Raw genomic sequence first — 16805 nt, forward strand, 5'->3', positions numbered from 1 at the left:
TCTCTGTGCTGTACAGTAGGTCCTTCTTGGAAACGGCCATATTGTGAGAGTAGGAGGCCATGTGACAAGAATCTGAGGTGGCCTCCAGGAGTGGGGAGGGGCCCTCCACCAAAAGCCAGCAAGAAAACAGGACCTCACTCTTACAACTGCAAGCAACTGATTTCTGCCAACAACCAACGATCCTGGACGTGGAGCCCACACCTCAGATGAGAGCCCAGCCCTGGCTGATTCCGTGCTGGCCGCCTTGGGAGACTCTGAGCAGAGGATCCAGTTAAGTAAGCCATGCTCTCACTCCTGACCCACAGAAGATGTTAGCTAAAAGATCCGTGAGTTTTTAATCTGCTAAATTGCAGAAAAAACTGGTGTAGTGGCCAGGATTGGGGTGTAGTGGCCAGGATTCCTGGGTTTCATCCAGGCTCCCCAGGTTCAATTCCTGGGCAGGGAATTAAGATCTTGCTTCGCACCATCACTCACTGCTGCCTCTCTGAGGTCCTTCCCCCACACCCCCTCCCCCTGGTAACCCCAGGTCTGTTCTCTGTGTCTGTGACTGTTTCTGTTTCATAGATATGTTCATTCGTGTCATATTTTAGATTCCACCTATAAGTGATATTATATGGTATTTGTCCTGAAAGAGCTAATTTTAACTGTGTTGTTTCTTTTAGAATCTAATCAGATATATGACTATTAGTTTCACATAATGTTTAAGATTTTTAAAAAATGTAACCTGAGACTTCCCTGGTAGTCTAGTGGTTAAGGCTCTGAGCTTCCACTGCCAGGGGCATGGGTTCCATCCCTGGTCAGGGAAGTTCAACATGCTGCAGCACAGTGCGGCCAAAACAAAGAAACAAAAAACATGTTCAACTAAGTTGAGTTATCATTCTGACACATTTTTATATCAATAGTAATTATGGTCCATGGGGTATCAACTGAAGGATAATTTCCAAGAACCTAACTTAACGTTAAGAGATTGGACTCATGCTAATTTCTTAATTATTTAACGATCTTTGGATACTGGAACAATTTCTAAGTAAGACAGAACACTGAAAGTCTGGCCTCAAAGAATAGATTTGGTGTTTTTGTTTTCGTTTTTGTTTTGCTGCACCATGCTGTTTGCAGGATCTTAGTTCCCTGAACAGGGATCAAACCTGGGCCCCCTGCAGTGAAAGCGTGGAGTTCTAACCACTGGACCACCAGGGAATTCCCTAGATTTTGTATTTCTACCTTGACTTCACATTTCTACGCATTGTAGGGTAGCATAGATTTGGGTCGTGTTAATGAGTGTGTTTATTTTTGACACTTTACAGTGTGTAAAGGATGTGTGTGGCTTTAGGGGGTAACATCGCGCCTCCCAACATACCCGTCCTCAACAGCCTTTGGGTTGTTGGGTCTTTTGACTTGTGGGCTGTGATGCCATCTCACTGTGGTCAGAACAGCAATTTAATCTCCACAGGAAGGGGTAGCGGAATGGGTGGGAGTTGCTGTCCTAGTCGGCAAGGGGCTGCCGCAAGAAAATACCACAGACAATGGGGCTTAAAGCACAGACGTTAATTTTCGCAGTTCTGGCAGCTGGACTTTCAAGATCAGAATGTCGACAGCATTGATTCCTTCTGAGGTCTCTCTCCTTGGCTTGCAGATGACCACCCTCTCCCTGTGTCCTCACGTGGTCATCCCTCTGTGCATGTCTGTGCCCCAATCTCCTCTTCTTACATGGGAAGTCCACTGTGGCCGTGGAGTGATGTAGCTGAAAAAAGATGAAAAATGACATTTTATGAAAGAACTATCCAACAACCTATGACGGATGCTTGCCTTCATTACCCACCTAATAAACAAAAACACCCAGGCACAGGATATGATATTTAAATATGTCTAAATAAATAAATACATCTTTGTCTCTTATTTAAAAAACACAGGGCTTCCCTGGTGGCACAGTGGTTAAGAATCCGCCTGCCAATGCAGGGGACTCGAGTTCAAGCCTTGGTCTGGGAAGATCCCACGTGCTGCGGAGCAACTAAGCCCTTGAGCCACAACTCCTGAGCCTGAGCTCAAGAGCCCGCAAGCCACAACTACTGAGCCCACGTGCCACAGCTACTAAAGCCCATGTGCCTAGAGCCCGTGCTCCACAAGAGAAGCCAATGCAATGAGAAGCCTGCGCACTGCAACGAAGAGTAGCTCCAGCTCTCCACAACTAGAGAAAGCCCGCACACAGTAACGAAGACCCAACGCAGCCAAATAAATAAATAAATTTATTTTTAAAAACCACTAACAGGGCTTCCCTGGTGGCGCAGTGGTTGAGAGTCCGCCTGCCGATGCAGGGGACACGGGTTCGTGCCCCGATCCGGGAAGATCCCACATGCCGCGGAGCGGCTGGGCCCGTGAGCCATGGCCGCTGAGCCTGAGCGTCCGGAGCCTGTGCTCCGCAACGGGAGAGGCCACAACAGTGAGAAGCCCGCGTACCGCAAAAAAAAAAAATAAAATAAAAATAAATAAAAAACCACTAACAACAAACCAAATAAACAAGTCAGGTGACATTTATTTTTACTTCATCTCCAGGAAGGTATATTTGTGAAGGTAGCATCTTCCACACCTGGTGTGAAGGGCAGGCTGTCCTCAGAGGCCTCACGAGGCCTGGAGACAATGGACTACAACTTCCAGAACGCCTCGCTCCAAGAGGTCGCAGACTGGAACCGCCCACTGCACCGCGAAGCCCCCTGGGAGATGTAGTCGACGCTCTAGGTGCCCACGCGCGCCGCCTGGCGGACAAGGTTAGTGTGACTATGAGTTCCTAGAACGCCCTGAACGCCCAGAACCCTCATCCTCAGGCTCCCCGGACCCTCTGGATGCCCGCCCAACAGTCGCTTCTGTGTGTTACAGTGAGATAAAGTGGTCTCAGAGCGTCCTAGGCCTGGCCCGGGAGCCAGGACTTTGATTCCCGAAGGCCCTATTCCCAGCCTAGGCCCGGCCCCGCAAAACCATTGGGCGGTCCCCCGAGCCGCCACGCCTTCTGGGAAATGTAGTCTGGCTCCGTGGACGCCCTGGCGGTCCAGAGTCGGCTGCAGGAATACAACTCCCAGAAGATCCAGCGCAGCGGCGTCTCAATGTCCCGGGCTCCCCCGTCGCGCTCTCGCGTTGGTCGGTAGGTCGCGCCACAGGGCCTTCTGGTAAATGTAGTCTGACTCTCTGTGCGCTCAGGAATAGGGCTCCGGCAGCGGCGTACACGTGTTGGTCGGCAGGCCGCGCCGCTGGTCTCCTGGTCTTGGTAGTTTCCCCGGAGGGCGCTCTGGGCCGGGGTCTCCGAAGTCCGCGGTCTGGGGACGGAGTAACCGTCGGGAGAGCTGTGGGGTCCGGCCGGCCGGGGCCTGGGGCGGACGGTGTCGGGAGCTGACGGGACCCGAGAACCGTGGCCCTGGCCCTTCCCTGTGTGCAGAGACTCCGGGGTGGGCGCTGCGGGTCGGACCTGACCGCCGTCGAGGTTTGTTACTCGCCTTTCCCAGCTCTGACTCGGTCGAGAGCTCGGAGTCGGAAGAGATGACCGCCACGGGGCTCTTGGCTGCCTGCCTCCCGGTGAGTGGCCGTTCCTCTCCCTCCTGATGGGCTGGGCCTGGACCCCAGGCTGGGGGGCATAACTCCCCCGACTTGGGACCCTCAGCCCGGCGTTCTGGCCGAGGAGGGATGAACAGAAGAGGCAGAAAACTGCCTGGTCCTGCAGTCCTTAAGTGTATCAATAAAGCCCTAGAGCCAGTGAAGATCTAGTCACAAAGCCCCCCAGCAAGAAACTTCCTGACCCGGATGGCTTCAGCTACCACCCGTTTAAGGAACAAACGATTCTGGTCTTTCCATCATCTGGAATGATTTGTCTAAAAGAGGGAGCGTGTCTCTGTTCATTCTTAGGAAGCCCGCATAACCTGTGTTCCCAAACCTGTGCACTTCTCTCAGCTCAGCCTCCTCCTCTGAAAGGACAAAAAAACAGTGGCAACTACTTCCTCAGACTGTGAATTTCCGTTAGAGAAAGTGCTGCCTTAGCCCTGCGCTCAGCCTGGAGAACTCTTGGCAAATGTTAACATTGTTATCAGCAGTTAATAACATCATCTTTTTATGCCGGGTATATAAAAAGGAAGAGGAATCCTGAAGGATGACTACATTTTAATCTTGTGGAGGATCCCTAGTTTATCAAGAAATGCGTGAGATTCTTAGGGGGTAAACATTTCAGTATTATGGGGGCTCTCCTCTGAAACGGCTGATGGAGGCCCCCAGATCCCCCGGGGAGCCCTGATTAACCCTCAGAAGCCAGAACCCTCTCAGGACACCTCTGTGTACGCCTGAGTCCATCCTCACGTTCTCATGTGTGCCGCTCCCAGCCCTTGTGGGAGCTTTGCAGAGATCAGGGTCTTAGCTAAGCAGACACGACACTGACATTTCAGGGACAGGTAACCTTCGATGATGTGGCTGTGCACTTCACCCAGGAGGAGTAGGGGCTGCTGGGCCCTGGCCAGAAGACCCTGTAGCACGACGTGATGCTGGAGACCTTTAGGCACTTGGTCACTGTGGGTGAGGCTGTGCCTTGTGTTGACTTGCATCTGCCTGGGGTCTCGGCAGAGTGGGTGTGACCTGGCTGGGAGTGTGGGGTCAGTGAACCCGAGAAGGGTTTCTCTTCTTCCAAGCCCTCAAGGCCTGATCTCTCACTTGGACAGTGTCTTGGATCTCCAAACCAGCTGTCGTGGCCCAGCTAGAACTCGTAGTAGAGCCATGGATAGTGGACAGGACTCTCCCAAGATTCCTGCCCAGGTGAGAAAGGGTCTTTACAGTCAATGTTTATATTTTCCTTCATATCTACCCTTTCATATACTCTTCACTCCCTTTGGTATTTCCATAATTCCTCCTAGGATCATTTTCCTTGTGTCTGAAGAGCTCCCTTTATCATTTCTTTTAGAGTGACACAATTCCCCCACTTTGTGTTTGCCTAAAAATGTCTTTATTTCATCTTCACTTTGGAAAGATACTTTAAGCAGAGAATTTTAAGTTGGCAGTTCTTTTTTTTTTTTTCTTCAGCCCTTTAAAGACACCATGCTATTGTTTTCTGTACTCCATGGTTTCTGTTGAGAAGTCAACTCTCCGTCTTATTATTGTTACTTTGAAGACAGTGGGCCTTTTTGTATGTATTTTTGCTAACAGTGCTTTGTTAAATACACAAATTTTAAGTGTACAATTGAAAAATTTTGACAAATGTATACCTATATGTAATCATTCAAATTGAGCTTGAGGACATTTTCATTACCTCACAAATTCCTTTTGTTACCTCTTTCCATTTTTAAAAAAAATTTTATTTATTTACTTATTTATTTTTGGCTGTGTTGGGTCTTTGTTGCTGCGCGTGGGCTTTCTGTAGTTGCAGTGAGCGGGGGCTACCCTTCGTTGCGGTGCGCAGGCTTCTCACTGTGGTGGCTTCTCTTGTTGTGGAGCACAGGCTCTAGGCACGCGGGCTTCAGTAGTTGTGGCACTTGGGCTCAGTAGTTGTGGCTCGCGGGCTCTAGAGCACTGTCTCAGTAGTTGTGGTGTGTGGGCTCAGTAGTTGTGGTGTGTGGGCTCAGTAGCTGTGGCGCACGGGCTTAGTTGCTCCGCAGCATGTGGGATCTTCCCGGACCAGGGCTCGAACCCGTGTCCCCTGCGTTGGCAGGTGGATTCTTAACCACCACGCAACGAGGGAAGCCCACCTCTTTCCATTTAACAAAGGCAACCACTGTTCAGATTTTTTCCACCATAGAACTTTTGCCTCTTCTAGAACTTCATATAAAGAGAATCATACATTATTTCTTTTCTGTAAGGCTTACCCTAAGATTTTTGAGATTCATCCATGACATTGTATGCATTGTTAGCTTGTTTCTTTTTACTATTGAGTAATATTCCAGTTTTTGAATGAACCACAATTTATTTATCCATTATCTTGTTGATGAACATTTGAGTTGTCTCTCATTTTGGACTTTTATGAGTAATGCTACTATGAACATTTTTCTACAGTGCTTTTAGTAGAACCATGTTTTTATTTCTCTTGGGAAAATATCTAGGGGTGGAATTGCTGGGTCATGAATTAACAAGGTCTGATTTTATCAATTTTTTCTTTTATGGTTAGGTTTTTTTTGGGTGTGTGTGTGTGTGTGTGTGTGTGTGTGTGTGTGTGTGTTTTTAATGTCCTAAGGAAGCTTTGCCAAAACTCCAAACATATTCTCCTGCTTTCTTCTGGTAGTTTTATAGTTTTTGCTTTTATATCAAGACTTAATATCCACCTTGAATTAATTTTTATGTAAGTGTGAGATAGTAGACAAGGCATTTATTTTTCTTACGGTTGTCCAGTTGTTTCAGCACCATTTAATGAAAAAATGTTCTTTCATAGTATTGTTGAAAATTTACTGAATGTATATGTGTGGATCTATTTTGTTGCTCTCTTCTCTTCCATTGATCTATTTTGCTCGCCGTGTGCCAACATGATATGTCCTTTTTTTATATTCATATTTTGACCCACGTTTCAGTAGATCTATTTTATTTTTTATTTATGTACCACCTCAACCTCCGATTAGAATGGAAAGTATGGATAAAGCTAGTATTAGGTTTAGATTGATTGATGGTGAGATTTGATATAGGATTGATAGGAGTGCAAGTTTTGGTCATGTTAGTAGGATTAGGCCTACTGTTAAAGGGATGCCTTGTGGGCTTCCCTGGTGGTGCAGTGGTTGAGAATCTGCCTGCTAAGCAGGGGACACGGGTTCGAGCCCTGGTCTGGGAAGATCCCACATGCCGTGGAGCAACTAGGCCCGTGAGCCACAACTACTGAGCCTGCGCGTCTGGAGTCTGTGCTCCGCAACAAGAGAGGCTGCGATAGTGAGAGGCCCGCGCACCGCAATGAAGAGTGGCCCCCGCTTGCCACAACTAGAGAAAGCCCTCGCACAGCAACGAAGACCCAACACAGCAAAATAAATTAATTAATTTAAAAAAAAAAAAGGGATGCCTTGTGTTACTTCGGGCACTCAAAAGTAAAAAGGGGATAGCCCTAGTTTTATAGCTATGAAATAGAATGAATTAGCTTTTTCATAGCCATGAAAAAGAATGAATTCATCTTGTTTTAATGAGACTTTCAGGAAACAATAATTTAATCATAAAATATCATCTTGAAAATGAACACACTTTTATCAGTATCGACTGGTAACTTAATTGTGTTATCCAAAAAGTCCAACAAATCCTAGCTAGTGTGAACAGGATATTAAATTCATTAATGATTCATACAACTGTTTTGAGCATACAAATAATCTCTGGTTTTATACCCACTACATTTAAGAATTCTGTAAACTGTGAGGCATTCAATGTGTTTAATGTGGCAGAAAATCATAATAAATGTTTCATTATTTTATTTTGTTCAGTCCCTTTCTCATTAAGCATGCAAACACTGTCATAACCATCTTGGGTTTCACTTCCACGAGGTCATCAGGTAAGGCATATATCCAGGCACTGATCTTATCAGTGTTATCATTGTTGATACTGTTGGGTTGAATAGTTTTGTGATGGTTCATTGGCCCAAGTGTAATAGCTTAATGATGACTGCTATTATAAGTAGTAGGGATGCGGTGGCCTGTGTTAGAAAATATTTAGTGGAGGCTTCTATGGCTCGTGGATTAAAGTTTTTTATTGTAATAGGGATGATGGCTATTATATTTATTTTGAATCCAATTCAGGGTAGTAGCCAGTGGGAGCTGGTAATTACTATTATAGGTCCTAAAATGACAGTTGTTAGGATAATGGGATTTGTTAGTACGAAGGATATAAACCAACATTTTCGGGGTATGGGCCCGATAGCTCGTTTAGCTGACCTTACTGTAGAATGTAGTGTAATATGGTAGCACGGAGAACTTTGAATTCTTTTTCCATCTTTTTTTTTTTTTTTTTTTTTTTTGGTGGGGTACGCGGGCCTCTCACTGCTGTGGCCTCTCCTGTTGCGGAGCATAGGCTCCAGACGTGCAGGCTCGGCGGCCATGGCTCACAGGCCCAGCCGCTCCACAGTATGTGGGATCTTCCCGGACCGGGGCACGAACCCGTGTCTCCTGCGTCGGTAGGCGGACTCTCAACCACTGCGCCACCAGGGAAGCCCTGTTTCCGTTGTTTCTTGTGGGAAGTCAGCTGTTTTCCTTCTTGTTGTTCCATGAATATAATCTGTTGTTTTCTTCTGATTACTTTTAAGATTTTTACTTTTTATTTGGTTTTCAACAAATTGTGATGTTTTAGGTGAGGTCTTCTTTGAAATGATTCCGTTTGGAGTTTGCTGAGCTTGTTGGATCTATAGGATGGTGCCTTTAGTCAATCTAGGAAAACTCTCTCCCACTTCTCTTCAAATATGCCTTCTGCTGCTTTCTGTCTCTCTGCTGTAACATTACACGTTACACGTTAATCCTGTGTCAGATGCTCTGTTTTTACATTCTTTTCACTTCCTTTGTATCATCATAAAGTTTCCACTTACCTGCCTTAGTTCACAATCCTTTCTTCTACTGTGTCCAGACTGCAGTTAAGTGCATTCATGGTTTATGTCAGATATTATATTTTTATTTAGTTCTAGAATTTTTTTTGGTTCTTTTCTTCTTTTTTTTCCATGAAATTATTTATCATGTTTATAATAGTTATTTTAAAATCTTTTCCTGCTACTTCTGATGTTTGGGATATCTGTTTTTGTTGACTTTCTTTTTCTTGATAATGTGTCACATTTTCCTGATTCTAGTCATCTTTTTGTATACTGGATACTGTGGATGATACGCTGTAGGGACTATAGATTGTTATCTTCTACTAAAGAGTGTGAATTTTGTTTTGGTAGGTGGTTAAATAATTACAAATCACCCTAATCCTGATGAGGCTTGGTTTAGGATTGATTAAGGTAGAGTTACTTTGATTTTGCTTAATCCTTGGATGTAGCCCTTATTCTTGGGCATGGTCTTTCCTTCTGGGATGTAGCTTTCTAGGGTTTCAGCTGAATGCCTTGGGTGCTTACTGAAGTTCTTTTGCCCAAGCTGGGTCAGAACTTTAATGCCTCCCAACACTGTGTAACTCCTGAAACCTCTTCTCAGAACCCTAGCAGCTGTTCTTTGCCAGGTCTTTGAGAGCCTTTTCCGATACATTTGCAGTTAGGGTCCAGCTAAGGACTCATGGAGAAACCCGCTGCAGGTTTCTGGGTCCCCTCCTTTGCTCTGCTTGACTTTGCAAAGCCCTCCTCACAGACAATTCCATAGCCTCCTCCCTGTGGACAGGAATGTAAGGCCTCCCCACCTGGCAGGAGCACAACTGTGTACCCTCTGTCCACCTCACAGACATGTCCCAGGCACCCACAGAGCCACCAGTGCTGTGCTGGTGTCTGGGGATGAGCAGACAATAAAGGACCAAAAGAACAAGGTGATGTTAAATAGCGCTAACCAGTGCTGAGCAGCAGATAAAACAGGGCAGTGAGCTGGAAACTGAGGAGGAACCCATACAGGAGGGGAGGTCAGAGAGGGTCTCTTAGAGGAGGTGACCTGGGAGTTGTGACCTGAATGAGGAGAAGACAGGGAAGGGTTGCTGTCACCTGAGACCTTGGGGATCAAAGGCAGGTCCTCAAACAGACAGGAACTGTGTGTTCATGGGGGAAGTGGTCACTTACAGGGAGAACGAAAGAAACCCAGCAGAAAAAGGAACAAGGAGAGCTGTGGAGGTTTGACCCTGATTCTGAGTGCTTGGGAGGACTGGGTCTAAAGAGGTATCCTCTTGACATTGTGAAACTTGTTTGTTAGGAAGGTTAATATGATGTCAGTTACAGGAGGAATGGACCTAACTAGGGAGATGGATCAGAATTTGGAGGTATCTAAGCATTAAAGAGGGGTGGCTGTTCAGAATATTTTGTTTGGGATGTCTGCTTATTCCATGATGTTTCCCCTAATATGTCTTCTCCCCCTGTTTTGCTGATGACTTTTTTAGCTGATGAGTCTTCCTGTGGATTCCTCTTGTTCTGTGTGTACATTTTGTGGCTTCTCTTCTCAACGTTCCATCTGTTCCCTTAGTTGATATTTAAAAACATCTACTGGTATTGTGCACATCTTGTTGCTTTTATCTCATCATTCTCACTCTAGGAGTTTTTTTCCCAAGCACCTGTTTTTCATTTCCTTCCAGCATGGAAGAACAGACCTAAAAGCCAAGAGTCACCATCAACAGAGTCCATTTCTGGTGACGGATTACCCAGCAGCATGAACCTAGAAAGATACACAGTGGATGATTCCTGGCGTTCTACCGTAGCAGGTGACTGGAAATCTGAGGATGAATCAGAAAAGCAGAAGATGTACAGTGTTAGTGTGGGGCCAGTGGAATATGAACAAGGGCAACTAGTGACCCTGGATAGGGATTGGGAAAATGCTGAAGTTGTGGGGAAATGCAGCTTCAGTTCCGACTTTGTTTCTTCACAGAGATTTCTTATCAAAGAACATTTTCATCAAACTGACTCAGGAGTTCACAGTTTACAGCATAATTTTGTTTTACAGAATCATCAGGAAATCTTGGTAAAAGAAATCTTGTAAAGGCAGTCCATGTGGAAAAGTCCTGGAAAAATTGTGTAAGTTGAATGAGCACGGTAAATATACCAACCAGAGCATATACATTTCTACACATGAGATAATTAGTACTGGAGAAAAATGTTATGGATATAAGGAAAGTGGGGATTTTTTTGCCCATAGGTCACACCTCTCTCAGTTCATGGGAACTTATGGTAGGGAGAAATCCTATGAATGTAATGAATGTGGGAAAGCCTTTAAGAAGCTTTCATCTCTTTCTCACCATCTAAGAAATCTCAGTGGAGAAAAAGCCTATGAATGTAATGAATGTGGGAAATCTTTCTGGCAGAGTGTTCACCTCATTTTGCCCCAGAGAATTCACACTGTTGAGAAACCTTATAAATGTAATAAATGTGGAAAATCTTTTAGCCAAAATTCTCACCTTAATGTACATCGGAGAACTCATACTAGAGAGAATCCCTATAAATGTGATGAATGTGGAAAATCCTTCAGTGGACGGTGTAATCTTAATGTGCACAAGAGAACACATACTGGAGAGAAACCCTACAAATATAATGAATGTGGGAAAACTTACAGTTTTCATTTATCCTTCACTCAACATAAGAGAACACACACTGGAGAGAAACCGTATGAATGTCATCAGTGTGGGAAAGCTTTCAATCAAGGTTCTAACGTTATTGGGCACCAAGGAACTCATACCAGGGGGAGGAAATTACACATTTCATTTTAATTCACAAAAGCTGTACAAGTGTATGTAGATTTTGTCTTTTTTAACCATTTCCAGAGAAGGACTGAGACTGGGTGGTATTTGATACTGGGTAAATTGCCAATGAAAAATAATTAGTAAAATCAAAACTCCCTTCAATAATACTAGTTAATACAATCAACCAGTGTGAGAAAGGCCGTTGCTGAGAAGTCAGAATAGGTTGATGATATTTGACTCAAAGACTGAATGTACTATTTCAAAGAGCCAGAGTGCTATGATTTACTTCTTTGTTCGCCAATGCTAGAAAGTTAGGGTACTAATAATTTGTTTCAGGAAGTCACCATAAACTGTTATTATGAACACTGTAGAAATTTGGAAAGCACTTGTAATGTGTACTGAGAAGTGCAGAATTGTTGTGGCTGTGTTATCCAATGTATGCATCTGGACAAGGGCTTAGAAGAAAACAGAAATGAACATAGCTAATTTAATAAGAGTCTGGGAATACTGTGCCTTTTTATGTTTCTCTAAATATTGGTACAGTTTTACAACAAATAAAAATACAAGGAGGAGAAAGAAGCTCAAATGTCAGTCTGAATCATTAGAAATGGGTGCACTAAAGTAGCGAAAACAAGAAGAAATGGAAATAAATTTAGTGCTAAACACAAGAAATTAGAAAAAAAATATTTCTAATCAAGGCAGAAACAAGGATGTAATAGTGATAAAAGGAGAAAATACTTTTGGTAAAAGAAGATTCTGAGAAAAACAAACTATAAATTCCAAACTAACGGGCTTCCCTGGTGGCTCAGTGGTTGAGAGTCCACCTGCCGATGCAGGGGACACGGGTTCGTGCCCCAGTCCGGGAAGATTCCACATGCTGTGGAGCAACTAAGCCCATGCGCCACAACTACTGAGCTGGTGCTCGAGAGCCTGTGAGCCACAACTACTGAGCTCATGCGCTCTAGGGTGTGTGTGCCGCAAATACTGAGCCTGCGTGCCACAACTACTGAAGCCCTTGTGCCTAGAGCCTGTGCTCCGCAACAAGAGAAGCCACCACAATGAGAAACCCGTGCACCGCAATGAAGACTATCCCCCACTCGCCACAACTAGAGAAAGCCCGAGCGCAGCAACGAAGACCCAATGCAGCCAAAAAATAAAAATAAAATAAAAATAAACTGCATGTATTTAAAGTGTACAATTTCATAAATTTTGACCTTTTTAAAAATATTTATTTTTGGCTGCATCATGTCTTAGTTGCAGCACGCGGGATCTTCACTGCGGCATGCGGGATCCTTCGTTGGGGTGCATGGACTTCTTTCTCTAGTTGAGATGTGCAGGCTTAGTTGCCCTGCAGCACGTGGGATCTTAGTTCCCTGACCAGGGGTCGAACCTGCGTCCCCTGCATTGGAAGGTGGATTCTTTACCACTGGACCACCAGGGAAGTCCACTTGACTTTTCTTTTCCCCCTTGACCTTTTTTTAAAAAATTATTTTTTATTCTTTTGGCCACGCCATGCGGCTTGTGGGATCTTAGTTCCCCTATCAGAGATTGAACCCATGCCCCCTGCAATGGAAGTGCCGAGTCTTAACCCCTGGACCTCCAGGGAAGTCACAATTTTGACGTTTAAATCTGTAAAACCATCACCACAATCAAGAAAATGAATATGACCATCACCCCCCCGCACGTTTCTTCTTGCCCCTTGAAGTCCCTCCTCCTACCTCTCCACACCCTTCCCCATTCCTCTGTTCCCAAATGACCACAGGTCTGCTTTCGGTTACTATAGATTAGCTTGAATTTTCTAGACTTGTATATAAATGGAATGATATGTCACATACTCTTTTTTTGGGGAGGGGGAACGGGCTTCTTTTACTTAGCATAATTATTTTGAGATTCATCCATGTTGTTGCATGTATCAATAGGTCATTCCATTTTACTGCTGACTAGTATTCCATTTTATGGATCTACCACAATTTGTTTATCCAGTCATTTGTTGGTGGACATTTGGGTTGTTTCCAGTTTGGGGCTATTACAAATAAAGCTGCTATGAACACTAGTATAGTGTACAAGTCTTTGTATGGACATATATTTCCTTTTGGATAAATAGGATTAAAATATCTGGATCATACAGTAGGTGTAAGTTCAGCATTTTAAGAAACTGTCATTTTGTTTTTCAAAGTGGTTATACCATTTTACATTCCCATCAGCAAAGTATGAGAGTTCCAGTTCCTCCACATCCCCATCAATATTTGGTATGGTCAGTTTTTTTGATTTTTGCAACTCCAGTAGATGTGTATTGGATTCTTGTTGTGTGTGTTTTTTGTTTGTTTGTTTGGTTGGTTTTTTTTTTGTGTGTGGTACGCGGGCCTCTCACTGTTGTGGCCTCTCCCATTACAGAGCACAGGCTCCGGATGCGCAGGCTTAGCGGCCACGGCTCACGGACCTAGCCGCTCCGTGGCATGTGGGATCTTCCCAGACCGGGGCACGAATCCGTGTCCCCTGCATCGGCAGGCGGACTCTCAACCACTGCGCCACCAGGGAAGTCCTGTTTTTTTAAAAAATAACTTTATTTATTTTATTTATTTATTTTTGGCTGTGTTGGGTCTTTGTTGCTGCGCGTGGGCTTTCTCTAGTTTTGGTGAGCGGGGGCTACTCTTCATTGCGGTACGCGGGCTTCTCATTGCAGTAGCTACTCTTGTTGCAGACCATGGGCTCTAGGTGCGCGGGCTTCAGTAGTTGTGGCATGCAGGCTCAGTAGTTGTGGCTTACGGGCTCTAGAGCGCAGGCTCAGTAGCTGTGGTGCATGGGCTTAGTTGCTCTGTGTCATGTAGGATTTTCCCAGACCAGGGATTGAACCTGTGTCACCTGCATTCTTAACCACTGCACCACCAGGGAAGCCACTCATTGTGGTTTTAATTTATATTTCTCTAATTACTATTGATGTTGAACATCTTTTCAAGTGCTTGTTTGTCATTTGCCTATCTTCTTTCATGAAAATATTTTACCCTTTTTTCAAAAATTGGGTTCTTATTGTTGATCCACTTTTATTTAATTTTTGTACACGGTGTGAGTTAAGGATCAAAGTTCTTTTTCAAAAAAAATATAAAGATAGATATCCTGTTGTTCCAGTACTACTTGCTGCAAAGGCTATCCTTTTCCCCGTGTTGTCTTCTGTGCCATTGTAAAAAATCAGTTATCCGTAGATGTATGGGCTTATTTCTGAGCTCTGTATTCTGTTTCATTGATGTATCTGTTTATACCAATACCATGCTGTTTCGATTATGTACTTTATAATAATTTTTGAGATCAGATAGTGGTAACTCTCCACTTTTCTTCATTTCTGAGTTGTTTTATTATTCTAGGTCTTTGCATTTTCATATGATTCCATGTCTACAAAAACTCCTGCTGGGATTTTGATTGGAAATGCATTGAATCTATATATCAATTTGAAGATAATTGACATCCTAACAATATTGAGTTCTCTAACATATAAACAAGTATATTTCTCTATTTGTTTAGGTCTTCTTTAATTTCTGTCAGCAATATTTTGTCTTCAGTGTATGAATTCTTCACATCTTTTGTCACATTTATCCCTAAGTATTTCATATTTTTTGATGTTGTGGTAAATAGTATTTTTACTATTTTCAATTTCCAGTTGTTCATTACAAGCATATAAAAAGGCAATCCCGGGCCTCCCTGGTGGCGCAGTGGTTGAGAGTCCGCCTGCCGGTGCAGGGGATACGGGTTCGTGCCCCGGTCTGGGAGGATCCCATATGCCGCGGAGCGGCTGGGCCCGTGGGCCATGGCCGCTGAGCCTGCGCGTCCGGAGCCTGCGCGTCTGGAGCCTGTGCTCCGCAACGGGGGAGGCCACGGCAGTGAGAGGCCCGCACACCGAAAAAATTAAAAAATTAAAAAAAAAATAAAAAAAGTGGCTGTCAAGTGGTTAAGACTTTGCATTGCAGTGCAGGGGGGTGCAGGTTCGATCCCTGGTTATGGAGGTAAGATCCCACATGCCTCATGGCCAAAAAACCAAAACATAAAACAGAAGCAATATTGTAACAAATTCAATAAAGACTTTTAAAAAATGGTCCACGTCAAAAATAAAATCTTTAAAAATAATGCAAAAAATAATAATAATGCAATTTTTAAATAATGCATTAGGACTCCATGCTTCCACTGCAGGGGGCCGGGTTCAATTCCCTAGTTGGGGAACTAAGATCCCACATGCCACACGGAAAAAAAAAAAAGAACACTGAAAGGATAAATCTTTCAATGATAAATATATGGAGCAAAAAATGCAAGTTGCAGATGAAATCTTATGCGTTTATATGAATGCAAAACGTGCTTTGTATTGCTCTCGAATACAGGCATGTAAAGTTTCCGGAAATGTATGGAGTGATCCACATCTCATTCAGGATAGTGGCTGCCTGTGGAGGAACGGGGGTTTCTAGTGGCGAGGGAAACACAGGTGTTTCAGCCTGTAGGTTGATGTTCTTTTTTTTTTTTTTCAGCTTAGGAGTGTGTTCACAGGGTTTCATTGAATCTCTTATGAGTTTACTGTGTTTTACATATTCTTCTTAAAAGAAAAACGAGCAGACGTCTAACGTTAAATTCCAGGGATGTGAGAATTTGGATGCTGAATGGTGAACTGGTGGCAAAGAAAAGCTGTGGAAGGGGGAGCTTCTGCGTGGTCACCAGCAGTAGAGAAGCATCTTGACGTCCTTCTGGGGGGACTCAGAATCTCCCATAGTGTTGACCTTAGTGACTCTTGGACTCTTAGCTGGAGAAGATGAGTTAATCCTAGGATTTGAGAGCATAAGGTAACTTCAAGTCTAGCTGACTTGTGCTAGTTATTATACTATTGGTGACCCTACAACCCAGTTCATAAAATACCCTACTTGTTCCAAGTAATGTATCCTGGACTCCTCCTCCCTTTACCTTAAAAAAAAAATTAATTAATTAAGTTTTATTTATTTATTTTTGGCTGCATTGGGTCTTCCTTGCTGCGTGCGGGCTTTCTCTAGTTGTGGCCAGTGAGAGCTACTCTTCATTGTGGCGTGCAGACTTCTCATTGCGGTGGCTTCACTTGTTGCAGAGCATGGGCTCTAGGTGCGCGGGCTTCAGTAGTTGTGGCTGGCGGGCTCTAGAGCGCAGGCTCAGTAGTTGTGGCACACGGGCTTAGTTGCTCTGCAGCATGTGGGATCTTCCCAGACCAGGGCTCGAACCTGTGTCCCCTGCATTGGCAGGTGGATTCTTAACCACTGAGCCACCAGGGAAGCCCCTTCCTTTACCTTTCATTCTTATCTGGTTATGAGGAAATGGAACCAGCTGAAGCCCTTCACGTGGCATGGGGTGACCACATTTTGGGCACCTCTCAGAGGAAGGGCATGTCCACAGACAACCTAGATTCTCCTACTGCTCTGGTCCCTCCCCACTCAGAAACCTCAATAACAGCTCAGACGTAGCCCAGACTTCCATAATGTGGCATCCAAGATGGCTGTTCGCCCCAGCGTTTGCCACCTCATGACACAGAGAGAACAAGG

The sequence above is a fragment of the Mesoplodon densirostris genome, chromosome 19, assembly GCF_025265405.1.
Source record: "Mesoplodon densirostris isolate mMesDen1 chromosome 19, mMesDen1 primary haplotype, whole genome shotgun sequence".
Lineage (NCBI taxonomy): Eukaryota > Metazoa > Chordata > Mammalia > Artiodactyla > Ziphiidae > Mesoplodon > Mesoplodon densirostris.